This window comes from Cricetulus griseus, chromosome 8 (assembly GCF_003668045.3).
Source record: "Cricetulus griseus strain 17A/GY chromosome 8, alternate assembly CriGri-PICRH-1.0, whole genome shotgun sequence".
In the NCBI taxonomy this organism is placed as follows: domain Eukaryota; kingdom Metazoa; phylum Chordata; class Mammalia; order Rodentia; family Cricetidae; genus Cricetulus; species Cricetulus griseus.
In genome coordinates, this window is record NC_048601.1 from 71773845 (window position 1) to 71796370 (window position 22526).

General features: G+C 36.0%; 1 protein-coding gene across 1 annotated transcript in view; it reads left to right on the forward strand.

Moving 5' to 3' along the window:
• The window catches only part of Lrrtm4 (leucine rich repeat transmembrane neuronal 4), a 792102-nt gene that overhangs the window by 401177 nt on the left and 368399 nt on the right, over nucleotides 1–22526 (forward strand). The gene's annotated exons all lie outside the window — the stretch shown is intronic.

Consider the following 22526-nt stretch of genomic DNA (forward strand, 5'->3'; position numbering starts at 1 on the left):
AAGTTTGACAGAAAGCACCTTTACCTGCTGAGCCATCTCCCAAGAACGTTAAAAATGTCTTTGTGGCTGGTCAGAATTGTGGTTGCATTATGTAAGTACGACAGCACTTTAATCCTGCAAAATCTAGCCCCTCAGGAGGCCAGAAAGCAGCTCAATATTATTCCTTCTGCTACTCAGCATAGAAAGTGAGACTAAACATCCAACATTTTGGAAACCACTCTTGAATTTTGGTATATCTATGCATTTATTAGAAAATAAATGTGTGTGCAGAAAGAGAAATTGGCTGGAGAACTCCCATCCTGACATGTATGAATGACTTATGTTTGTCACTTGGGAAGTTATATTATTTCAAAATTAAAAACTTCATTCATGTTTATGAACTCATCTCTCACCATCAAGTGATGACTACTCTTGTTTTTAAATTAATTCAAGTTGTTTTGTTGGATAAATGAGATGCTCTAAACCTTCTTCCTGTGTCCAATAAGATTTTATCACTTAAGGGGGGTTTTGTCATGAAAGCTGAAGAATGAAAGAGGGATCAGTTCATTGCTATTATCTGAACAGTTTGCTAGAGTCACTAAGTTAAATTGTTTCATACTGATTACAATACTAGAAGATTTGATTTTCCCCTAATCCTTCAGATACAATGTCTTCTAAAAAGTGAAATCATACACACAAAATGCAATTAGTTAAGCAACATTTATTTTCTGGAAACTTTGAGTTCTCTCTCACAGAAATATCTGACTTTCAAAAATCAATTAACTATTAAACCTGCTAAATCTAATTAAAATTGTCTATATGCATATGAGTGTTGTGGAATATTACTTTAACTATGTAAAGATGTATTACATTTGTTTATGCTGCATTTACTTAAAGATATAAAGATGTGTTGCTTTGCCTGCCTGTGAGTACTGTGACAGTTTTCTCAGATGTTCCTTTATAGAAGAATCTTGGGAATGTGCTTAGCAAGAGTCTTCTCTTATGAGTTCCCCTGGGAGCTGCCTTAATCACAAGAATGACTGTGTCTATGGTCATTCTCCTCTTTCTAAGACATGTCATAATCTATGGCTGATACCTCTAGGATGAGAAAGGCTATCTTGACATGCCTTGGTACAAGAAGTCAGGAAAAACAGTGTAGCTCCACAGTTTACCATGTGTTTGTTCAGTCTCAAATGTGGCTTTCATGATGGCTTGATTCTCCCCCTTTCATTGCCATCTCCATGCCTTCCTTAGACATCTCTGAAGACATTGGCTTAAAAAAATACCTACTGTACAAAAGCCTCTGTCACAAGTCTACTTAAAGGAACTGTCAGAGAGATGGTGACTATCTTAGGATTACTATTACTGTAATAAAAACACAGGATCAAAATCAAATGGGGGGGAGGATTTCATTAGCCTACACTTGTTTTACACCATATAATATCATTGAAGGAAATCAGAGCAGGAACTTGAAGAGGCAGAGGGCATGGAGGAGTGTTGTTTACTGGCTTGATCTCATGACTGGATCAGGCTATGTTCATAAAAACCCAGAACCAATACCCAAGTATTAGTCTCACCCACAATTGACTCTGCCCTCTTACATAAATCAATAAGAAAATGTCCTACAAGCTTGCCTACAGCTCACTCTTATGGATGCATTTTTCTCAATTGGAGCTTCCTATTGCCTGATAATTCTAGCTTGTGTCAAGTTGATATAAATCTAGCCAGCTCCAGTGACTCCGATGAAATCCTGCAGGGTATTTCATCAGTGTAAATATGTGGAGGTAGTGAAATTGCATAGGACACAAGAATTGCCTATATCTGGCCCCAAATGGCTGAGCCATGTTGCTTTTTAAGCATTGTGTAGTATGTAAGCTGGAAGTCAGAATTCAATATCCCCTATAGATGCTGGTAGTAATTTTACTGCTGGAGATTTACTAAGAATATAGGAAAGAACATATTTAAATCTTTGAATCCAGTTTGTGTTGGACATGGATACTGACTCACATAAGCATTTGTTAAACTAAACACACATGAATCTTCTATTATTATTGTAGTTGCTACTTTTGTTTGAATATGGAGAAGAAATTAAAATGTAGGGATATCATAATCTTTTTATGTAACTTTTAGTTGAAGTAAAAGCATAGATTAGTACTTGCCATTGCCAATAGAGAAGTGTGACCTTAGTAAATATTTTCTAGTATCTTTGTTTTATTTACTGATACCTTTTAGATTCAAATTAGAAACGACCAAAGTGATATACTTTGAGTTTTAGAGATGTGTTTACTGGTAATAAGATTAAAGCATTTATATGAAACTTGAAATTCCTTTTGAAATTATTCAAGAATTATAAATATGTAATGAACCATCATATTCATTTTCTTCATCATTGTCCTTTTGAAACATTTATAGAAGGGTGTCATATTGTTTTGGAGACAGAGATGTTCTTGTTTTGAAGCTATTGTTGAGTTTTCTGCTTTATTTACTTAGCAAGAAGTTGCCAAATGTGGTAGTTACTCATTTGTGGATTCAATAATTAATTATGAATCCACGTTGGATACTATCAAATTTGAAATACCAATTTGTTTAATGTTAATAACTTTTTTACTAACCAATAAAACTGAGATAGATGATGAAAAATAGATGATAGATAGATGATGAATACATGCCAGATGTAGAGATGATTAATAGACAATATGATAATCAACTATAAGGAAATATATAAAAGATATATTGATAAGTGATACTTTATGAATAGCTGATAGACATAGATGACTGATAGATACATAGATAATAGGTTTAACAATGATAGATTCACAGAGAAATTAGAGATTTTTGTGGGTGTGTTGGATCTCCAACATTCACATACAAACACAACCCCCCACACACAGAAAATATATGGTTGTGAGTATATGATACCATATGTGATAGTATTATGGTTATGTCTGTTTGATAACACACAATAAAGAAAAGTGGAAAAGTATTTACATTTTTTGATCTAGCCTGTTCTTTGAGTCAAACATCCCAAGAATCCATGGAAACAAGAGCAAAATCATAAGATCTAAGTTACATTGCACAGTAGTGATGATTTTCAACCTGTAAAAATATCCCAGGTATAACTGGGACATATTGAGAAAAGAAAAGGAAAGGTAGCAAAAGATTAACAACCTACAATCCACATCTCCAGAGAATCTAAGAAACAAAGAGGGCTCTAAGAGAAACATACATTTCCCCAGAGAAGGGGAAAAGGACAAGATCGCCTGAGAAAATTGGGAGCATAGGGGGAGGGGGAAGGCACTAGGAGAATGACAATGGGAGAAGAGGAGGGATGAGGAGGACATGAGGGAGAAGGAAGGTTGAGTTGGGGGAAGAACAGAGGAGAGCAAGATAAGAGATACCATAATAAAGGGAGCCATTATAGGTTTAAAGAGAAATCAGGTACTAGGAAATGTCTAGAAATCTACAAAGATGTCACCAACTAACAATCTAAGCAACAGAGGAGAGGCTACCTTAAATGACTTGCCCTGATAATGAGATTGATGACTAACCTATATGCCATTCTATAGCCTTCATCCAGCAGCTGGTGGAGTTAGAAGCAGACACCCACAAGTAAACACTGAACTGAACCTGGATCCAGTTGCAGAGAAGGAATGATGAGCATAGGTTTCATGACCAGGATGGTGAATCCACAGAAACAGCTGACTTGAACAAGGAGAATTCTTGGACTATTACAACATGATAAAACAATTTGGATACATACATACATACATACACACACACACACACACACACACACACACACACACATATATATATATATATATATATATATATATATATATATATGTCCCTGATTTGGGATCTAGTACCAATGTTAGATTGTGCACACACGTATATATGAGACAAAAGCTTTTTGAAATTTCACTCAAAGAGCCAGAACCTGGTATACCAAAATTCTTATAAGCCATGATAGGAATTAAAAATAGAAGCTCATTGGCGCATGCCTTTAATCCCAGCACTTGGGAGGCAGAGGCAGGTAGATCTCTGTGAGTTCAAGGCCCGCCTGGTCTCCAGAGTGAGTGCCAGGATAGGGTCCAAAGCTACACAGAGAAACCCTGTCTTGAAAAACCAAAAAACCAAAAAATAAAAAAATAAAAAAAAAATAAAAAAGAAGTTCAGGAGCTGTTTACCTACACAGAATTGATATTTCATAGACTGCGAATGTAGTTGAAAGATTTAAAACAACTTCCACATTTAGATACTAACTTCAATATTAGCTTGGATTTTAAAATGATTTCTCTGAGTTCTATAAATGATGGGCAGTACTGAAATAAACATGCATTTATTCATTTGAGGTTTTAATGTCTTTTATGTTATTTGAGTTAATTTTCTTGTAGTTTCCATTTCATAGCCATTGCTTTCAGAGGCTAGGTTTCTAAATTATTTCTCAGCCTTCAGTCGGCTCAGGAAATGGCTCACTCAGTCAAATTCCTCCCATGTAAGCATTATGACTAGTTTGGAGTGTAGCCCCATGTGAGAAACTTGGTGTTGTGGTTCAAGAGAACACAGTGGTACATGCCTATAACTGTAGCAACTGGGAGGTCAAAACATGCACGAAGATCTCTGGACAGATAATCTTTGTCATTTGCTGAGCCTCACCTTCAGTGAGACACCTGGTCTCAAGAAGAAATAAGATGTCTCTCTCAAGGAGAGAGACAGAGGAAGATAAAAATCACCTGCTTTTGGCTGTTAACAAACGGATTTACTCATACACACACACACACACACACACACACACACACACACACACACACTCACACAGAGACACACACACACTCCAACACATGCACACACTCTCTCTCTCTCTCTCTCTCTCTCTCTCTCTCTCTCTCTCTCTCTCTCTCTCTCAGACACACACACACACACACACACAACACACACACACACACACACACACACACACACACGCATATACACACACAGGAACCTGAGGGCACACCCATAACCCCACCCCACAAGGCTCTCAGAAGTAGTGTTGTAAAACAATGCCAATGCCACTGTACTCCTAATACTTAACTTCCTCAGTACCACTTATTCCTTGAAGTTTTCAGTAACATTGGATAGCATTTTGTTTCAGGAAATGAAGACCAAATTAACTTAAAACGAATTAAAATGTTAACTGAGCAGATTACCCTTATTTTCGTACATTTACAATCCCATGACTAGATTTATGAGTTTTTTTTTTAATGGGCTGGGATAATTACAAGTCATTATCATCAGTATCACTGTCTTCTACATGATATTCTTTTGTGTTATGGTATCTCTACATGTTGTGGCATTGTCTTTGGTAATACTGACTTCTTACTGAAGACTGTAAGTTATTTGATGGTAATTACCCTGAATCTTTATGTCAATAGTTTGTTATTATGATATAGAATGCTTCTAGATACCGTGAACTATGATTATGATGAGAGAAAGATAGGCATCCATCATGACTGAGTGCTCTCTTAGGAGGACAGAAGGGTACCTATCCAATCAATTCCAAGGTCCCTCCATCAGACTATGGATAATTACATAAGTTTGATGGTCAGTGTCTGATAGGAGGCTGACTTGTCTAAAGACAAGGGGATGCTAACCTAATCCAACTTTTAAATTTTACACTGGACTCCTTTTCAGGTTCATTTGTATTGAAAATGGAAATGCACCCTTTGTGTTATAACAGATAGCATCCTCAATATTTACTTCTGTTATTGCTGAGTTGGCCCATCTCTATCTCAGCTATTTGCAAAGCTGCCAACACTAGCTTAACTTCATTTCTAAACAAATAAAATGCAACGAAGACATAATTTAACCCAAATGCTTACTGCGGCCATTGGCTATGCTCAATAACTCAAAGCCTATTTCCTGGGAAGCTGCTATATTTACTATAAGGCTGGTTAGGTTCTGACAGATGTTTTCTAGAATGTATATTAACCTGGGTAGAGCAATGCCAGGCACTCATTGCTTTATTGTTTTTTTTTTATGTTGAATTTGTCCTCTCTGCCAAATCCAGACTTTATCTAAAATTATTCCATATCTTTCTTATACCATTTACCTTTTGTTCTGCCTTTCCTTAAAAATTCCACTTTTATGAATGAGGACATTTTACACTTAGTAACGTGCTTTTCACACAAGCATGAGGTCCTGAGTTTGAGACACAGAATCAATGTGAAAACAGTGGGCAGGGTGGCACAGTTTATAATCCCAGTGCTGGGGAGACAGAGCCAGACAGATCCCTGACTTGATAGACAACCAGTTTATCCTGTGTGATGTGTTTCACGATAGTAAGAGACTCTGTTTCAATAGGTAGGTTGATGGCACTTGAATTTAGACGCCTGAAATTGTCTTCTGAGCTACGCGCGTGCACGCGCGCACACACACACACACACACACACACACACACACCACACACACACACACACACACACACACATACCTGTACAGACATATTTGGACCCACATGACTACTGTGTCTCTCTCTCTCTCTCTCTCTCTCTCTCTCTCTCTCTCTCTCTCTCTCTCTCTCTCTCTCTCTCCCCATGTTCAGTGTTCAGAAACACTCTTTATTGAATCTGGATAGAGAAATGCCCATGTTTCTTAATATTTTAAAATATTATTTTATTTAATTTTCAATTAAATATATATGTGCCTGGTTTTCTGTATGTGTGTATACTTGAGTGCCGGTTCTGATGGATGCCAGAAAGTGTTGTCAGATCCCTCAGAGCTGGAGTCATAGTCGATTGTAAGCCATCCTGTGTGAATACTGGGAATTAATCATGGCTTGTCTGCAAAAGTTGTACTAGCTCTTGACATTGAGCTATTTCTCCAGACTCTGCTTTGGATTTTTAATGACTTGTATATTTACTTGCTATTCGTAGGACTTCACATTCCTTAATAGCAAGTAAAAGTATGATGAAACTGTTGAATATGGTGGCAGAGACTGTTTAAATGGAATTTGCTTAGGAAACCATCATTTGGCTGTGTAAGAGAAAGACAAAAATGCTTCATGATTTGTTTCTAGAGCAAATATTTGAATCAATTCATCTGGGCTATTTCTCATTTCTGATATTATCATCTGTCAGTGGCAAAGCCTTTATGGAAGAAAACCATAGTACATGATATGTGACCTTACCTGTGGGGAGGATAAACTGAGGTTCACCTACAGAAATCCTTCTAAATAGTTTTTTGAAAACACAGGGTACTTACCACATCTTCTCCATTACCCTTTCAGAAAGCTAGCTTTCATCCTCCAGTTCATCCAGAAACACATAATAGAATAGTTCCTAAGTTCTTATATGATCCAAAAAATCTTTTAATTTTATGAAAGAATTACAGCATGATTTTCATCATAATGATGATGCACTAAACCTCTGAAACTATAAAACACCCCCAATGAAAAGTTTTCCTTTATAGGACTTGACATGGTCATGGTGTGTCATTACAGCAATAGAAACCTTATCTAAGAAAATGAATAATCATAATAATTAAAGAGGCTATGAATTAGAGATGAAGGGGACATGAGAGTCGACTGGCCTCTGCCAACTGAGTGCTGGGATTAAAGACATGTACCAACACCTCCTAGCCTTGTATTTTCTTAATTGTATAGAAGCTTCGCATTTACTATTTTAAATAAGTTATAAATACTACAAAATCATGTAGTATGCATGCTTTTTAGATGCATTTTATATTATGATTAAAATGCAGTGACTTTTTTAAATGTCTAAAGTATACTAGCAAATATTGTTCATTGTCTCAAAAATTCTGTTAATAAATTCAACTTTATTAATTGAAAATTAAAGAAAATATAGGGTACTTAAAAATTTCAAGGAATTTGTTGAAAGGATATAAAGCATAACACATCCTCATAAGTAGGAGCCTCCCAAAGCTATTGATCTGAGGTATTTCTCGAGCAATGATTCTCAGCCTTCCTAATACTTTGACCCTTTAATACAGTTCCTCATGTTGTGGTTACAACCAACCATAACATTATTTTCATGGTGACTCCATAACAAAAATTTTACTACTGTTATGAATCCTACTGTGAATATCTATGTTCTGTGAGAGTCTTAGGTAACTCCTATGTAAGGGTCATTTGTCCCCCAAAAGGTATGTGACCCACAGGTTAAGAACCACTGCACTAGGGGCAGTTTCTGGAAAAGCGTGCATGTTACACTAGTTACTACTTATCTGATTGCCATTTGAATTATAAGCTTGGTATTACAGAAGTTTGGAATCATTGGTGCCTATCCTAGGTTGCTACTAGTGACTTCCTGAAGTTAATAAAAATGGTGTAAAGGACAATTAAAATTTGGACAACAAGGCACCAGCAAAGATTTCCTGAATCACTAAAATGTTGAACACTCAGTATCTAGGAAACCATGAGTTAGCATCTTATGTTTATAAATAGTGATATAATTTAGAGTTATATGGCAATGAATAAATTCTAGCAAAATACTGGCTTTGTGTGATTCTGTTTTTCATGGAAAACAGATGAGAACCTGTCTACAGTGATATGTACATGCTTGAATAGGCCATTTTCCCAACCTCCTTAATTGCTTTTTCCCACAATGACTAAGTCATGTCACATCTTATTGTGGTTCCTCATAGTTTTGTTAATGTTGTGGCTATCAGTGATTCTCCATCCTGGACCTCATGAGGCAGACCTCCTACTTAGCTTCAGTTATTCTTTACCAAAAGGGACAAAAATACGGGACTTGATATAAATTTTAGAGAGAATTTGGGTAGTGCAGATGTCATAACATAAAAGGAGGCATGAGAAATTACTTTTGTTTGTTTTAATTTTAAACATTATCTTCTAGATTACATGAGGTTCTCACGCCAAGGTTATAGTGTCAGACCTCAGAAAATACATTTTGAGAAGCTGCAGCACAAGAACTTAAGTAGAGTCCATCAGAAGTATGACTTTTATTGGTATACCCTATTTTCAAGGGCACAGAGAGACATCAAAGGATGAGAAAAAAGATAAAAGAAAAACAAAAATGTCAGTACAAGTTTTCAGCATAAGGATGCTACCACAATTCTCTTTTCTTTTTTCCCATCTTTTTTATTTGAATTAGAAACAAGATTGTTTTACATGTCACTCCCAGTTCCCACTCCCTCCCCTCCTCCCCTACCATCCCCCTACCTATCACTGCTCCCCAGGGAGGGTGAGGCCTTCCATGGGGGGTCATCAGAGTCTATCATCTCTTTGGGATAGGGCCTAGGCTCACCCCTGTGTGTCTTGGCTCAGGGAGTATTCCTCTATGTAGATTGGGCTACTAAAGTCCACATCTATGCTAGGGATAACTACTGAAAAAACAGGAGGTCCCTTAGATTTCCAAGGTCTCCTCATTGAAACCCACATTCTTAGGATCTGGGTCAGTCCCATGTTGGTATCCCTGCTATCAGTATGGGGACCAAGAGCTCCCCGTTGTTCAGGTCAGCTGTTTCTGTGGGTGTCTGAAGGGTTCTTCTCTGAAACTGGATTCCAGTTCAGTTCAGTGATCAGCTGTGGGTGTCTAAAGGATGGCATATAAGACAGTCATCAATCTCATTATCAGGGTAGCCTGATAGTGATTTAAGGTAGCCTCTGTTCTGTTGCTTAGATTGTTAGTTGGTGTTATCTTTGTAGATCTCCAGATTTTTCCCTAGCTCCTGATTTCTCTGTACACCTAAAATATCTCCCTCTATTATGGTATCTCCTTTCTTATTTTCTTATGTTCTTCACCTGACTCAACCTTTCTGTTCCCTCATGTCTTCCTCACCCTTCCTCTTTTCCCCTTGTCATTCTCCTAGCTCCTACCCCCCTTGTCCCTTGCTCCCAATCTTCTCAGGAGATCTTGTCCTTTCCCTTTCTCCATGAGACCATGTATATCTCTCTTAGGGTCCTCCTTGTTTGCTAGCTTCTCTGGCAGTGTGGATTGTAGTCTGGTAATCCTTTGCTCTATGTCTAAAATCCACATATGAGTGAGTACATACCATGTTTGTCTTTTTGTGATTGTGTTGCCTTGCTTAGAATGGTTTCTTCTAGTTCCATCCATTTTCCTGCAAATTTCAATATTCCATTGTTTTTTTTTCTGCTGAGTAGTACTCCATTGTGTAAATGAACCACATTTTCTCTATCCATTCTTCACTTAAGGCACATCTAGGTTGCTTCCTGCTTCTGGCTATGAACATCATTGAACAGATGTCCTTGTTGTATGAATGTGCTTCTTTTGGGTATATGCCTAAGAGTTGGATTGCTGGTTCTTGTGGTAGACTGATTCCTATTTTTCTGAGGAGTCGAATACTAATTTCCAAAGTGGCTGTACAAGTTGGCACTCCCACCAGCAGTGGAAGGGTGTTCCCCTTTCTCCACATCCTCTCAGCATAAACTATCATTGGTGTTTTTGATTTTATCCATTCTAACAGGAGTAAGATGTTTTTCTAATCAGTGATTGTTTTTTACTATCAACAAGAGATTGAGAAGGCCTTATATGGTTTTCATGATGAAATTTTTGGTATCATCACTGAAAACACATTCTTTATTTTGAATGAGTTAATCACAAACATAAAGGCCCAGATACATCAGGGAGACACAACTTAATATTAAATTTGAGCACACGTCTTGATATACATTTGTCATTTTCAGAACTTTTTTCATGGTTATTATATACTCTACACAGAGATACAAGACCCCAGAAAGCCTAAAAACCTAACAGTTTGCTTAGAAATGTTACCTATTATATACTTGAACTGGTTAATTTCTGTTTCAGTTTATGTCCTACTTAGTATCGGATGTCAACTTGACACATATTAGAATCACTTAAGAAAGTCTCAATTGAGGGATTGTGTAGATCACAGTGGTCTATTAACATGCTTGTGAGAGATTATCTTGATTGATGATTGATGTAGATGGGACCAGCACACTGTGGGTAGCACCATTCATAGGCAAGTGGGTGTAGGCTACAGAAGAAAGCTCACTGAGCCAAAGTAATAGCCAGAGAGCAATCCAGTGGCATTTGAACGGAGAGAAACAGAATAAAATAATTACTTGGCAAAAATGGGTCTATTGTGCACTCAGTGAGCTTTACAGTGTGTTTGGATGGTGATAAAAAGTTGTGAGAAGAGGAAAAAGCCATCTTTGTGAATAAAGGGAGTAGAGAAACTTCCAAGAAGACAGTAAAAGAACAAATTTCAGAACTTTTCACAAATTCTAGATTTGCATAATATAATTTGTACCTCCTCCCATAGAAGCAGGAAAAATTGATGGGTAAATATCTTGGACTCAAATTAATGAAGCACTCTCTGGCAAAGACAAAGTTTGAAACACCTTGCAGGGAGTTAGTGCCTTGTTTTCATTTTCTCATCTTGAAAGTCCTTGTGTACTTTGCTCATTAATTTCTAGGTGTCACTAAATTAACTCCCTGAGGAACCCCATTAGCAGTACAAGGACTTTCCAGAAATAGGCAGAAAAGACCCCGTGTCATTTCACATTTCTCTCTAAACTCACATTTCTCTTGCAGGATAAGAGAAATCTATATAAAGTAAGTTTCTAACATTGATTTCCTATGAAGGGATCTATCTTTCTTACTTAAATAGCCTTTCTTATCATGGATTCACCATTTTACTCACCTTCAGGATACTTTGTGCAGAGATTCTTTCCCTTTAATGCACAGGGGAAAGTGAGCTCATGAAGGCAACAGGAAGATACAATATGACACACTTTCTCTACTTCTCCTTATTTGATACCTAATGGTTCCTATTTGAAATCTTTATATCTTTTTAGTCATGTTCTCATCCTTGTTGAGGATACTTATATATGATATTGGTCTTTCTCTCCAATTTATATTTTACATTTTAGAATAATTCTTAAGAACACCATTGAATATAGTATGTCAAAAATATGAAAGGTAGTTTGTTTTAAACATGAAAATGTAGAATTCCTTGAAATAATCTGAAAAAGGATAAAGAACTAAGAATTTCATCAGTCAATGCAGCTGAGACTAACAAAGATATTTTAACTATTAATTTCAGATATTTTACTCATTTCTTTTTACCTAAGATAGAGATAATACTTCTTGATATAGACCACAAAATGTGTTTGCATGTCTTTGTATATACATATATTCTAATATAATATATATACATATATCTACACATATAGCACATGTTATATTCATGCATACACACACCATATAAATATATTACATTCAAAATGTATAATATTAATCCTTCATATATTTGAATTGTATGGTAATTTAGGACTCTATCATTTATTTCCAATGAAATTTCTTTTCTACAGAATTTCTCAAATCATAGAAAAGATAAAAGATGTTCTAACTTTGAGACTTGAGCTTAAATATCTCCATATCTCTTTAAAGTAATTCATGGTCACACATATGTACAGAATATGTGTTTTTTCATTGTATTTGCTGTTTGTGCAAAAATGAGATCAGAGAAAGGGAGTTTCTAAAAATGATAATCTAAAAAAAATGAATTTCTCAGTATGGGAGAGTAAAAACTTATTCACTTCTTTTGCCTCAGCAACCCCCACATTTATAAATGAAGGAGGGGCATGTCTGCATTTTGATTGAAAGGGTGAATAACAAGACTCAAAACACAGGGACTCAAATGCTTACCTGTCTTCACAGTCTCCAACAACAGTGGAAAGAATGGCCTTTGTGGATGGCTGTATTTTTTTTTTCTTTTGCCTATAAATGATAACTTTCTATAATATTCTCTTCTTAGATACTTTACAAATATATACAAGAAGCATTAATCCAACCTTTAAACTGTATATTATAGCTGAGAACTACTGTTTCACGGAAGATATCTAAAACTTGTTTTTGTTATTACTGTTGTGACTAAAAAAATTTCTTTGATAAGAAAAATAAAAGTGAGACGAATCCCTGCTTTTGAAGCCTGGGGGATGTTTCAGGGATTAAGACTACATATTGTTCTTCTTGTGTACCAGAGTTCAACAGGCTGGTAGGAGACTCCCAGTTGCTTGTAACGCCAGTTCAGCTAACTCAAGGCTACCTTTCGGAACTTTTACTCATATGTACACACACACACACACACACACACACGTATACAAATATTTTATTAAAACCTTAAAATATAAAAACTACTATAGATAATGTTAATCAAAAAATTTAGAAGAACACTCTTGTATGTTCTATTCAGAGTGATCCTGGTATTCATTTCTGAATCACTGGTATTGATTTTTTAGCTAAGCTAAATTTTTATTTGTATTATGAGTTCTATGCAAGAAAGTCAGAAAAGTAAATCAGCAAGTGGGGCAGCATCATTGCTGACAGCATACATATCTTATCCACCCAGATTCAGAAACCCGCAAAGCCGCATAGCCTATTGATACAGTTCCTTAGAAACTTTTCAGAAAGGCATGTTGGACTAATGCTTTCTTTTTTTATTCGCCTCTATAATGACCTGAAGAAGGATGTTTTCAGTTGCATTCCAACTCAAAATGACACAGTCATCAGAGCATTTTGCTGCCTTATATTATTGTCCATAAAGCAAGCCATTTAAAACCTGGGTGACGGTGACAGGTGTACAAATATCTGGTTGAAAGCATTAGCATTTCCTCCAGAGAATTGCAAAAGAGGCATTTGTCATCACAATATAATCCAAGAGTGAAGAAAAGTTTCAGAGTAGAGAATGCAGATGAATTTTGTTTATCTATGAAAATCATCCTGATTGAGTCTAATTTCTTTTTTATCTTAACTGGAGTTCTCTATCATAAGTTATGACCAGTTTTGTCACAAAAGAAAAGTAAAAACACAATTAGTTATTTTTACATTTTCAATAGCAGCACTTCAAGGAAAGCCATGCCTCTCTGATTATGGTTTGATATTGTCCTGAACAGGTATAATCTGGCTATTCTATCCAAGCCTTCAGGTACTTTCTCATCCTTAGGTGCTTCCATCTCTTTCTTTGCCCTTGCCTGCATGTTATATTCTGTCTTTTATTCTACTTGTCTTATATACAGAAATTCAACATGCCCATTACTCCTTTGGGTATAGTTCGACTACAATCACTAGAGCTTCATATCCCCTAGTGCTGAGGCTGCTTCCGGACTAGTTAGTGGATCAGTTATTTTCTACCAGAAATTATGTTTCTTAGCTTCTGACATTGTTTAGATTATCTGTGGCTTGTCTCACCAACTTCCTCACAGCTTTTGTTTACTGAATTATAAAGTGTGGTGTTTATTCATTTCCAGGTGTCTGCCTCAAAGATGTGTTTAGATTACCTGTACTTGATGTCAAGGCAAAGGATAAAGGGTGAAATCTCCTGTTAGGTTAGTTCTGCCATTTGGGCTTAACTGGAATTTTGGAGCACATGCCATGGAAATCAATTGTCCCTGCCATCCAATAAGCAGTATTGCAACAAATACAGGATTTCATGTGAAAGCAAGATTGCAAAGGCTGTATTTTGTGTTAAGTAAGAAATTATTTCCATTCCTTTCTGTGTGGATGATCAAGAAATTAGATGAAACCACAAATGCTTTAAAAAGAATTTATTTTCATTGCAGTGTCTCTCCAATTTAAAAATATTTTTACTTTTTATTTATGTGTAAGTAAATATAAAAGTATGTATTCCCATGTGTATATGCCTACATACATGCAGAGACCCACAGATGCCCGAAAAGTTTGCTAAATCTCCTAGAGCTTGAGTTTTAGGCAGTTGTGAATGACTTCCTGTAAGTACTGAGAACTAAACTCAGGACTTCTGCAAGAGCAGCAAGTGAACTTAACTTTTGAGCATTCTTTCTAACTCTTCCACATTATGTCTTAAATTTTTTATTTATTTCTATATTAAAACAATAGTTACAGTGAGGAGTTATAGATTAGACTCAAGAAACTATATTGGTAAGGAAAATCCTTCTCTCTTCTATAATCCTTCATTATAAAAATTGCTTTATGCATTTTATTTTGGTAAAAACGAGAAAATATTTTTGACATATTTTAAGTTTATGAGTACTTGTTTGCATGTCTGCCTGTGTACCACATGTGTGCTTAGTGCTTGTGGAAGCCACAGGAAGGCATCAGATCCTCTTGAACTGATACTATGTCAATGCTGGGAACTGAACCTGGGTCCTCTGGAGTAGCCAGTGCTCTTAAACACTGAGCAGTCTCTCCAGCCATGAGCATGAATACTTTCTGTCCATATTTTTATTAATATTGTTATTATTAGCAAAGGCCTAGTAGCCCAGAAAATGGTAAAGAATAGTGCTGGAAGAAATGTTCAGCCCATTTTGTTTTACACTTAGTTGTGTTGTTTGTTTATTTATATCGATATGATTCAAAACATACAGAAAGTTACTCAATAGAGCTCAAAAGGAAAAGTAATTTACTTTATTTTTGAGAATGCAAAAAGCCATACTAAAGAAGCAAGTTAAAATGTTTAGCTATAATGTGAGCAGCAACCAATTACTTACAAATTCACACTTGAGGGTTACATAAAGGGGCACTTATTGTTGTTCCCTTATATCCTGTGTTGTTATTTTCTGTTTCTCTTCATCTGCCATTTCTTTCCATGCATGGTCATCACTATAAAAATTACTTTATACATTTAATTTAAGTAAACAAGAGGAAACGTTTTTCACATATTGGAATTGCACCTAATCTATATTTGTCCCCAAGAATTGAATGGAACCAGGAACTTTTAGTAACTTGTTTCATATTTCTGATTCTTGGAGTAGATGTTTATGAAATTTGACATAGCCTAATCATGTAGAAGCTTTAAAGAAGCACGAGGGACTGTTAAGTCACTCGGGATGATAAATTAACAGAAATACTGTATTCAAAATTAATTACTTCTTGCACTTTACAGAATACTGAATCTTGTCCCTTAGATTTTTGACAGGAGCTTTTATTTTGTGTCTATCTCTCATTTATTATCAAATTTGTGAACAAGTAGTTTCATAGAATGGCTGAGCTTAGAATATTGTTGTCTAATTGCCCAGGAGCAGGTTTTGTATCACAAGCAAACTGTGAGAATGGTGTCATCCAGGCTGGCGAGAATTCACTGGGTAACGTGTTCTCTGCTCCAGCATGACCTGAGTTCAGATCCTCAGCATCCACGTACAAAGCTAGGTGCTGTGCAACATGCCAATAACCCAGTGATGCAGAGGTGGAGGCTCTTGTCCTGTCTATCTATCCAAAACAGTGAATTGCAAGTCCAGCAAGAAGCCCTGGCTCACGAAGTAAGGTGAGGATGAGAGAGGGAGATGCACATGGACCTCTGGCCTCTACATTCTCAAGCACATGTGCACACACCAGCTGCCCCATCAAGCATGACAGGTTGGTGTGTTTCATGCCAGCCATGATGGTACACACCTATAATCCCACACTGTTGATGTAGGCACAGGAAGGCCAAGGGACCCAGCTCTGAATTGTATTCAGGGTGAGTAGAAAGTCAACCTGGGATGTGTCAAACAGTGTTTCATGGAACAAAGCAATAATAAAAGAAACCTGCTTGTCTATTGTACTCCCTTTTAAATAGCACATATAAGTATGTCATTAGAAGTATTATAATTATATTTATTCAAATATCATGAAATAAATATTTAAATCATATTTCTAAATCATGGAAGTATTCTCCAGTAACATACTTAAAAACAAAAACAAATTACATCATTAGAACTCTACTTGTTTGCTACAGAAATATTTTAATATAGTTGACATTGAGATAAGTCTTCTAATGCCATTCATATATTATTTTATTAATTCCCATTAAAGCCAACTGATAATTTTACTTGGGGGAATATTTGAAAATTGTCTTCAATAGAACTTGAATAGTTTAATGCATCTAGTTACTAATATGACCTTTATGAACCTTGTTAAATTTGCAAACATTGCATTTAATTGCTTATAAAGACTTATATTCTCTATAGTATACATATGCATATTTAAATCCAAGTTTCTAAAATAATACTTCTATTTGTTAGTTTAAAATTAACAGTATTAACAATTTCAATGATTTATGGCCAATAATAGAGCAATTTTCAATAACTTTTATTTTAGAAATAGACTTAAGTCAGGCATGTTGGTGCACATATTAGGAGTATTCTGAGTTCAAGGACAGTTTGGTCTCTATCATGAATTCTAGGCCACAACAGGCTGCAGAGTGAGATCCTGTTCCCAAAGCAATGAATGAAAAATAAATAGAAATAGGCAATGGCCTTCAGTAACATTTACTTACCCATCACATCAGCCTCACCAAATGCAGACATAAATTCTTGCATCTAATGTGCAGACTGCATTGGAAGCTTATGCATGGGTTGCAGCCATCCTGCTCAACCCTCCAGTTCTCTCCCAGCACAGTAACCTTAAACACCACTATAGCTAGCTAAGTTAATAGTGGAAAGCTCCTTGTCTGCACAGGGAAATTAAAATGAAACTTCTTTGCAAAAGAGAATCAAGAGGCATCAATAATCTCCATTTGTTTGAGATTTCTGATGTTTTATAGAACTTTGTTAGCACATAAGTCTTAAATATTGCATTTAAAATCTTTTGGTTTGTTTTGTTCTTGTTTTTTTTTCCTTGAGTGCTGCTTTGTTTGGTTGGAGGAGGACCGCAGGGGGAGGGGAGGATATGTGGAGACAAAGCAGTGGATGAATTGGGATGCATAACGTAAAACTCCCAAAGAATCAATAAAGAAGATAAAATTTTAAACAGCATATAATAATAAAATAAAATGTTTATCATATAAACCTCATATATATTCATAAATAATGCTTCTTCCTTCCTTTCCTTCTTTCTTTCCTTCTTTCTTTCTTTCTTTCTTTCTTTCTTTCTTTCTTTCTTTCTTTCTTTCTTTCTTTCAAGACAGGGCTTCTCTCTATTGTGTTGGAGATTGTCCTGGAACTTGCTCGTTAGACCAGGGTGGCCTCGAACTCACAGAGATCCTATTGTCTTTGCCTCCCGAGTGGGGGGATTAAAGACTTGTGCCACCAACATCCTGTGACATCACATCTTTTCAAAACAGCACCATCAGTTTTTATTATTATTATTATTATTATTATTATTATTATTATTATTATTTTGGGTTTTCGAAACAGAGTTTCTCTGTGTAGCTTTGGAGTCTATCCTGGCACTCACTCTGGAAACCAGGCTGGTCTCGAACTCACAGAGACCTGCCTGCCTCTGCCTCCTGAGTGCTGGGATTAAAGATGTGTGCCACCAATGCCCAGCTTGTTTTAATTATTTTATACATTCAATGTGAACCACAAAAAATAAATGTCTTTTGATGATCCTCTTTATTCCTTTAAATTGTTGAGTTCCAATACCATTTGTCGTCTCTGGAAGAATTTGTTTAACTTATTTTACCTCTTATTTTAAAATTCCTGGTTCTTTTTTTTTCATTTAGAAATGGAAGTTTGACATTAATATTTCATTTTATATCTAAATTTATTATATACTACTAGTGCATGTGTGGAGATAGCTGGGTGTGTCTGTATGTGTGTGTACATGTGCAAGATATGTATATGTCTATGATTTGTTTGTTTATCTGTGTGTTGCCTGGTGTGTGTCTTTGTGTGTTTGTCCATACTGTACCTGTGTAGCCCTATGACCTACAATATGTGTGGAGGTTAGAAAAACAATTCTGTGGGGTTCATTTTCTCCTTCCATCTTTAAGTGGTTTATCTGGATAAGGCATAGGTTGCCAGAGTTTTTGACCAAACACTTCTACCTGCTCAGCTATGCCAACAGGCCCATCTTTTGTTTTATTTCAATTTCTTATGCTATTATCTCCCAGTTTGCCAGTTTGTGGTACACAGACACTCAAATCCCTTCTTTCCTCTTTCCTTCCTTCCTTCCTTCCTTCCTTCCTTCCTTCCTTCCTTCCTTTCTTTCTTTCTTTCTTTCTTTCTTCTTTCCTTCCTCTCTCCCTTCTTCCTTTTCTTTCCCCTCCCTTTCGTCCTGTTTCCCTTCTTCCTTCCTATTCTTTGTTTTTCCTTCTTCCAATTTTCATTTTTGGTTTGGTTTAAACTTATTTTGAACACAAGCTTCTGTATTGATGAACTGTAGACCAGTGTTAGAAAAACAAATTAAATGATATGTTTTTCTCAGATTGCCAGAAAACAAGGATGCTGATGGGGAAAGTTCTCCTCCTCTGACAGAAATAAAGTGAATCAGTGAAGTGAGCACAAGCCTGGGCTTGGTCACAGCTGCCAAATGATGCTGTTCCTATGCAAAGGTTTTGATTTCCTACCAAGATACATATTGTGTCTTATGTTTAAAAAGCACCACATTTGGGGAAGTTTTCAGTGGATTTGAGTTAAAGAAAGATAGCTCAAACTGGTTTTGAAAATGAAACCTTAGTAAAATGAAATATTTTTATTGACCTAGAAAGCTAGTCAAGGATTTGGAACCTTTATTCATCTCATAAAAGAATCTTTAGAGATGACTCACTGGAACATTCTCTTACATCCCTGGACTTACACTACTTGTACATTTACAGTATGGAGATTTCCACACCAGTGCTTGTGAAATGAATATATATATATATATATATATAATATATATATATATATATATATATCAGAGGTCAGCAGAGGGTGTTGGATCTCCAGGAGTTGGAATGAAAAGACAGTTTTGAGAAGATATGTGGGTGCTGAGAACTGAACTACGATCCTCTATAAGAGCAGTCAGTGCTCTTATCCACCAAGACATCTGTCCAGCCCTAGTAACAATATACCCAGGCAAGTTGATATGTTAATTTTGTTTTAAGAAGCAGTATCACTGTACTCTTTAGACCCTTCAGTGATGTTTGGTTTGGTTTGGTTTTTCCTAACAAGGAGAGATGTTGCAAAAATCTATCAGTTTCTAGCAGGGACATCATTTGCCAAAAACTTTGGCCTTTTATAATCAAACCAAGCTAGTGTCAAGTGAAGAGATATTTTCTGAAGATAGAGACTTTTCCCCTATTCTAGACTGAATTTTTAAATTCAGTGAATGAAGGAAATGATAATTTACTTGTGAACTGATGTCTAGAATATTACAGTCAGCAGCTTTCAGTTTCTCCACAGTGACATGTGAATTTTGCAGATGAAAAGCCAACTTCTTCTAATGGGTTGGAATTGCTTCTCCTTAAACAGCACGCAAATAAACACAGACAATTTACTTGAAATCTTCAAGCAGAAATTCGCTCTAGCACTTACAGCAAGCTATGTCCCATGAATGATTTTAGTGTTTGAATGAATTAAGCCTTTAATGGGGTATTTAAAACACCAAACTTTGCACACACATTTGCATGAGTAAACACTATGAATTTCTCACATAATTTACTTTGTAATACACAATTGGATAAACTACTCATTTTTATAACAATTTAATTTATTTGGTCATTGGGGAATTTAAAATATTTTTAGTAGCTTAGTGATCTTGTATGGATCAGATGCTTTGAGTAAAATAGGAGGAAAATGATTAATGAGGAAAATTATGAGCTGTACTATGTGCAATCTGTAATGTATTGCCTTGATTCTAGCAAATAAAGGTATCTATATTATCAAGATGAAATTTAATAATCTATATTATAAAGATGATATTTAAATCATCTTTGTAAATTATTTAATGATATAAAAATAGTGATTTTTAAATTCCTTTACCATTTTTAATGCAACTAATTTATATCTTTCATTTTTTGTCTCCTACTGATTCACTGAAATACTTATATTTCTAAGGATTTTTATCTGATAATTTTTGATATTTTTGTTTTTTGTTATAGATGCATACATGTGATAGTGCATGTTGAAGGTCAAAGGAGAAGTTTCTGGAGGGTTTCTTTTATCCAGTATATGGGTCTTCCTTTTATAAAACTCATTTTTTTTGTCTTGGCATCCTTTACCCACTAAGCCTTCAAGTATGCATCAAAATAATCATAAAATTAGACCTATGGAAAAAAAATGTAGCTAAGATGTTTCAGTGTATAAAACACATGCAGCAAGCTTCAGGACCTGAGTCAGATTTCTAACACCCATACAAAAACTGAGTATAGCCACAAACTCCTGTAATCTCAGTACTGCAGGAGGGAGGCAAGGACAGGAGGATTTCAGAGTGATTCTGGCTGCCTGAAGGGAATAAGGCAGACAATAAGAGAGAACACCACACACCCTTCTCTGAGCTCTTCTGATACATGCACCTGCCTGCCTACATGTGGGCACAAATATATATATCCCAAACATTCAAACACACACACACACACACACACACACACACATACACACACACCACACACACACACACACACACACACACACACACACACACCAAGGGGGGAGATACAGACAGACAGAAAGAGACAGAGTCAACTCAATCTCTATCTACTAATAAATAACAACTCTTAAAAATGCAAAGATGTTAATTTAATGAAATATGGATACCTGCTGGCTCATGACTGTAGTCTAAGGTTATGCCTCTCAGTGAAGGAAGCCAGGAATAAGGAAACAATAATAAAAATCACACTCATGTGGCTTATCAAAGAAGAAAATTCTATGGATTTGCTGTGTATTTAAGTATGTATTTCTGTGTGCACTGTAGACTGCAGGTTGATGAGGACTCCCATTGGGGCTACAAAAATGTTCTAAGTAATTTTAGAAGCAAGCACGTGTCATCATATATTGACTAAAATACTGAATTTTGTACTTGCTACTCCAAATGGGCAAACCACCTGATGTATAAAAACAATGATGGACTTTGAATTCGATGCTATTGGATTATAGAGAGTGACAGAAAGAAAGTCTGTATATTATGAGGAGAAAAATCCTCATGAAGAGAAATCTTACTTAGATTTGAGCATCCCCAAAATGCTCCCGAAAACCTCAGTAAAGTTAGAGTTTTGTTCTGTGAGACATTATTTATAAAAAGGAAAGTGTATTCCTTAGCGTTTCTATTGCAGTGAAGAGATACTATGATCACTGCAATGCTTACAAAGGAAAACATTTCACTGAGCTGACTTAGAGTTTCAGAGGTTTAGTCCATTGTCATCATGGCAGAAATTAAGGTGGCACATGGCCAGAGAAAGAACTGTGACTTCTCCTGATCCATAGGCAGCAGGGAGAGAGAGACATAGGGCCTGGCTTGAGTATCTGAAACTTCAAAGCCCAACCCCAGTGACATGCTTCTTTCCACAAGGCTGCATCTTCTACAACAAGGCCACATCTGCTAATAGTTCCACTCCCCGGTGATCAAGCATTCAAATTTATGAGCTTATGGAGTTCACACATATTCAAACCACCACAGGGTATTTGAGCATTTTTCTCAAGGTAATGAGAGGATTAGTAATGTTAAATAAATACAAGCTATCCTTAAATTGCAGCATTTACATACACAAAATAACTATTCATTCAATATACATGGGACTATAAATTAGCATTTCCTTTAAATTTGAGTTGATTTTTCTATTTCTGTTACGAGTCATATTACAGAATGAATAAATCTAGTGTTCTGGGTGGAGTGTGCCACAGAAGCAATTTGAATGTTTTCTACATTTCTACATTGTTT